Source organism: Cebus imitator, unplaced genomic scaffold, assembly GCF_001604975.1.
Source record: "Cebus imitator isolate Cc_AM_T3 unplaced genomic scaffold, Cebus_imitator-1.0 Scaffold45, whole genome shotgun sequence".
NCBI lineage: Eukaryota > Metazoa > Chordata > Mammalia > Primates > Cebidae > Cebus > Cebus imitator.
In genome coordinates this window covers 9,625,808-9,631,807 of record NW_016107360.1, presented here as the reverse complement: position 1 = coordinate 9,631,807, position 6,000 = coordinate 9,625,808, and positions in this window count along the sequence as shown.

Below are 6,000 nucleotides of genomic sequence, written 5' to 3'. Positions count from 1 at the left end.
AAAATAAGCTTTGCCAGTGTGTCCTGTAGAAGTTGCTGGCCTCCCCGAGGTGGCACTGTCTGCCATGGGGACACTGCCTTCAGTAAGAAAGGGAGCACTTGGTTTACATTCCCCATGTGTGGGTTGAGTGGATACAGCATGGGGTCCTTTGCTTGTGGTGGTCCAGTCACAGCTGGGAGCTTTGTAGTTTAACCAGGTGGTTGTTGATGAAGGCCGGGATATGAAGGACCACAGGAAAGCTAAAGTTTGGCGAGTGTGTGTTTGGAGGAGTGGTCACGACGAGGAATTGCATTTATTGTGTTTGTCTGCTAGGGCTGCCATAGCAAAGTACCACAGACGCAGTGGCTTAAACAGAACATATTGTCTTGCAGCTCTGCTGCGAAAAGCCTGAAATCAAGGTGTTGGCAGGGCCACGTTTCCTCTCAAGGCTCTAGGGAAGCTTCTGTTCCAGGCCGTCTCTCCCAGTTTTGAAAGGTGGGAGCCTAACCGCAGTCTCTGTATGGTGTCCTCGGTGTGTCTGTCTCCATGTCCAAATGTCCCCCTTGTGTAAGGATGCCAGCCACATTGGAATAGAAGCCCACCCTACTCCAGTAGGACCTCATCTTAAATTGACTGATTGTGTTTGCAACAGCCTTATTTCCAAATGAGTTTACATTTTGAGGAAGTATGGAGGACTAGGATGTCAACACTGAATTTGAAAGCACTGTAACTGAACTTATAACAGCGACAGGCAGGAGTAGGAGTCAGGAGGGGTTCAGATGAAGAAACCTGCAGAGATGAGCCCCGAGCAAGAAGGAAGTGTTGGTTGTCCTGTAAGCAGAAGACTCAAAAGGAAGACCCAGCAGAGGAAGGAATGCTGCTCGGAACAGAATTCTACCTGCCCATCCCCTTGTGGTGGGTCCTGAGACACCAGTGAACACTCCTCAAACAATGTAGCCATTTTTGTTATAATTGTATTTTCTACTGAAAATGGATTAGCATTCATCTTTCTCTTCTGAAAAAAATCAAAGGACCATGAGAAAAAAAGAAACTGAAATATCTGGGAAAGAGACCTGGGGTCAATTTATATTCTCCTCCAGAGGCAGAACAAAGCACAGACAAAAAGTGTGTGTGAAACCAAGAACCACACAAGGTACGGCACTGCGGTTGCAGCGCGGCCATCTGGGAGCACCTCTTCTAGCAAATACACCGTCTTGACCCGAGGTGAGAACATGCCTACGATGGGAACCAGGACAGTGGGAAGCCACAGGCTTCCAAATACCACAGAGAAGAAGGCAAACCAAAGAAGTAGTTAGACGCTGCACTTGCAATTATGGAAGCTCAGTTGTTAAACTCTTGGAGGCAGTTCAGATTTCCACAATAGGCATGGAGTTGCTACATAATTTTTTAAATCACAAAATTCATCTCAGCCCCAAAATTTCTAGACTTGAAATTTCTTTCTAAAATGTTTAACCATTTGATTTTATACACAGCTTCGAATAGGCTCCTCCATCCCCCACTCCTCGGTAGATTTTCCTGCCTCTGCTCCTCTATAAACTTATGGACGCCATCCTTCCTGTGAAAGAGATGTACGAGTTCCTACAAATATTGATTGTAATAAATGCCTGTTTTCTGTCTGCCCCAGTTCTGTCAAATTTGTGTCCACAAAGAGAGGTAGACATGAAAATTATCCAAGAAAAACAAAATTTTTAATTAGAACAGAATAAAACAAAACACAACCTTGTTTTGCAGGTGAAAAGCAATGTCTTGAATTCATGTTCTATTCAAACAGTCCCCTGGAGAACAGGCTGTTTTGATGTGCTTATCTGAAATATGAATGACTGATGTTTTCCTTTGGTGGTAGAATTCGGGGGGACTCTTGCAGAGGGATTACGGGAAAGCGTAGCCTCTAAAGACTTTTGTTAAAAAAAAAAGTAAAGTTTGGTTTTGGGTTTTTGTTTCTTTAAGTGTATGCTTTTTGACAGCTTTGAATACAATAAGGAAAGGCTGTTCTGCAAACAGAAGGTGATTTTGTATTCAGGCTTGGAAAAGCCAAAATGCTTATAAACAGCTTTAAGAGTAAACAGTGTGGTGACCTCCTATATTACATCACACTCAAACTCTTCCAGGTGACTCTGATAAAGGATTTGGTGTCTGCTCTGTGGAAACAAATATTTATGGAAGTATGGCTTAACCACTGCATTAGTCTGTTTTCACATTGCTATGAAGAATGCCACCTGAGACCGGGTCATTTATAAACAAAAGGGATTTAATTGACCTGCACATGGTTCTGCATAGGTTGGGAGGCCTCAGAAACTTACAATCATGGCAGAAGAGAAAGCAGGAACATCTCACATCACAGCAGGTGAAAGAGAGAGCGTGTAAACAGGGAAGAGCCCCTTGTAAAACCATCAGATCTCATGAGAACTCACTCACTATCACAAGAACAGCATTGGGGAACCATCCCCATGATCCAATCACCTCCCTTCCTCCACATGTGGGGATTACAATTTGAGATAAGATTGGCTGGGGACACAGAGCCAAACGTATCAAACACTTTTGTCAACACTTACTAGATCCTATTTTAATTTACATGGAGGTGAAGGCAAATAAGAACATTTATTTCATCTAGAATTCTAACATAACAGGCTTTGCTTCTGAGGCGATCCAGTGCTTTGCAAAATAAAGGTTATAATGCAAATTAGTGTAAATATTTCTTTCCCTGATGATGCTAACTGATTCCATCTGTATTAGTCATCAGATGAGATACAGGGTAACCCTGGCCTTGGAAGGAGCTACAGGAATGTGAATCAAGAGGAAGCCACTCACTGCTCATTGAACAGGCATGTGAAATAACACCAACTTCATACAGAAGAGCATTAACAGGGCTGGGATCCAATGTGTTCCAAACGGATTGTGGTGACCAGCGCTCTGGATGAGCCCATTGAAGAGAGGAATCACCTGCTAACTATAGGCAACTATATCCTTTCTGGTCTTATAATCCAGGTACTTGAATGGATTACCTTACCTGGGCTTTAGTGTAATAAAATCAAATATCCATTTATTAACTGAGTTGCCTTTACATACAAGTCACTGAAAACCCAACAAAACCTGCTCAAAGTGCAAAGAATGCGTGTTAACCTGGGTAACTGAAAAGTCGAGAGACGTAGAGTAGCTGCAGCTACAGATTCCTACTAAATCAAAGCACTCCTGGTGAGCCTGAAGCAGCTTTAGGATAGAAGCATCACCCTGGAGCATGTGATTATCTGGGCACTCTGAGAGTGGCAGCTGTTGCCAAGATACTTTCCAAAGAATCCTCCTCTCCTTTTTAGCTGCAATGGCAGAGACGTTCACTAAAGCAGCAGCTGGGTCTAGTGAACTAACATAGAGCAATTGCAGCAAATGTCTGTGGCCTTACCAAAACCCTGGTGAATTTTTTTAATCACATTGTTTTAATCAAGCACATTTCTTTTCAGCAGTCTAGGTTTCTAGTTTTCAAAACTGTCAAATATAGCATTTGACATAGTGAAGTAACACCCAACGTGATAATAATAAATTTGCAAAAACTGGGTTGGACTTAAGGTCGCCCTTGAACCAGTCAAGAATTTCGCCCAATCTCCATTCAGGCAGAAGGGACTTTTAAGAAGGTTCCAGATCACTGTTGTGCCCCGTCTTAACTGCCCACCGGAATGAACATGGCCCCGCTGGCAACAATGAATAATCATATTCATCTCAGCTGTGCGGGGTTGGCTCAGTGTTCCTCCAAGAACCCACAATGGCTTCTTCTGTTATCTCGTCCATGAGGATGCTAGTTTCCAATTTTAGATGTCAAAGGTCTCACGTGGTTGAGGCTAGAGGCTGAGAGGAGAAGGCTTCCAGGAAAGAAGATAGAATCTGCAAAGTAGAGATAGATAACTTACTTCATAAGAACATTGAGTAAAAGGGTCAATGCCCCCACCAAGCTAGCTCTCAATCTCCTTGACCCCTAACTAAGAAGAAAAGACAGTGAACAGTTTCACATTTTGGCTGAGACATGGGGCTGAAGCTTTTTATGGACAAAAGGTATTTGTTCCCTGCTAAGCCACCTGCAGCTCAGGTCCCCTTCTCTGAACCCAAGTAATAATGAGTGAATGACTATAAAATACTCCTTTGCTCAAAAGCACCAGGTTTGCATTATATCTTAGTGCAGGCTATCATGCATTCTCCAGTTTGGTGTATTTGGTACCCAAGAATTTGTGTTTTCAACAAATTCCCAGATGGTGCTGATGCTGTCGGTTCAGGGACCACACCTGGGGAACCACTGCCCTATAGCAGAATATGCACCATTAATTGTACAATGGAATCATCTAGGGAACTTAAACCCGATGCCTGGGTTCAACTCCCAGAGATTCTAAGTGGGTCTTGGAATTTATAAAAACACCACAGTACTTTTAGGCATAGAGGGTTATGACTGAAACTATTGTGATTTAGGGGGAGAAAGTCATTCGCTGTGTATGCACAAGATTTCCTCTCAAGGGTAGATCATAGAAGAAAGAATAGAAACAGGCCGTTTTCATTAGTCATCCCCCTACCCCAACCCCCACCCCTACCCCCACCCAGAGAAAAACCCTAGAAGCTGTTTTCTTGTGGGGATGACTACATTGGCCTAATGAGCCAAAGCATTTTTTCTTGGCTACCTTTGGGATCCACAGGAAAAGAAATTGCTACTATAATGACAGGAGTGCTTGTACACAGTCAGTCATGGGGGCTGTGGGATGAATTAATACTTCTGTTTGCACTAGAACCCCACAGCCTTTTCTCAGCCATTCAATGTGAGGGGACATTCCCCTACTTTGTAACCTCAGAAACAGAGAGACTCATGCCTGCTGGCTTGCCATGGTAACCACCAGGAAAGAATTGAGGCTTTTGTTCACCCAGGGCAAGAGACTCTGGATTAGCTAGATAAAAGGTGGGCTATAAAAACTATTAATATAGTGTGGAAAAGGCTAATCATTATACCTCTTGTCAGACTCTAGGATAGAGGCCATGTGAAAAAAGAAGTTTAACTAGCTGTGGCCTTTACTTTATTTGATAAAGTGTAGTTTACTTTCTACTTGAGGTTTTTATTGACCATAATAATTCTAATTGAAATAAACATTTTGATTACAGCTCTGTTCTGCAACTGCTTAATAGGAAACTAAAATAACTTTCAATAATCATTTTGTGCAAATGGGATTCGTTTAGCCTGACAGTTATTCCAGGCATTTATTGGCATGCGGCAGGCTGGGAGGGTTTCTGAGCATAATTACGGGAACATTTTACACTGGGGTTAACCTTACCAAAATGACAGACTGAAAAGTGGTGTAAAAGAGCAAATAAAACCCATAATCTGCCATAGACACTCGTAAATGAATTCCCTTTCTCTACTGTTTCTGATGCCCAGAACTCCAGCGAAAATTAAAAGGAGTTTTCTTTTAAAACTGACAGTCTGGCCACAGGAGCACACTTTAATAAGGGTACAATGCAAACTGGCACTTTGGGGCAAAGGGATATTTTATAGTCACTCAGTCAGTATTATTTGGGTTCAGTGGAGGGGACCTGAGCTGTGGGTGGCTTAGGGGAACAAATACCTTTTGTCCAGAAAAAGCTCTAGGCCTCACGTCTCAGCCAAAATGTGAAACTGTTCCCTGTCTTCTCTTCTTCTTAGGGGTCAAAAAGATTCACAGGCCAGTTTGGTGAGGGCATTGACGCTGTTTCTCAATGTCCTTATAAAGTAGAGTTACCTATCTCTACTTTGCAGGTTCTATCTTCTTTCCTGGAAGCCTTCTCCACTCAGCCTCTAGCCCAGCCACATAAGACCTTAGAGATCTGAAGCATCCTCATGGATGGGATAACAGAAGATGCCATTGTGGATTCTTATTTTATTTATTTATTTATTTATTTATTTATTTAAAATATCGCTCTGTTGCCAGGCTGGAGTACAGTAACGATCTCAGCTCATTGCAACCTCCGCCTCCCTGGCTCAAGCGATTCTCCTGCCTC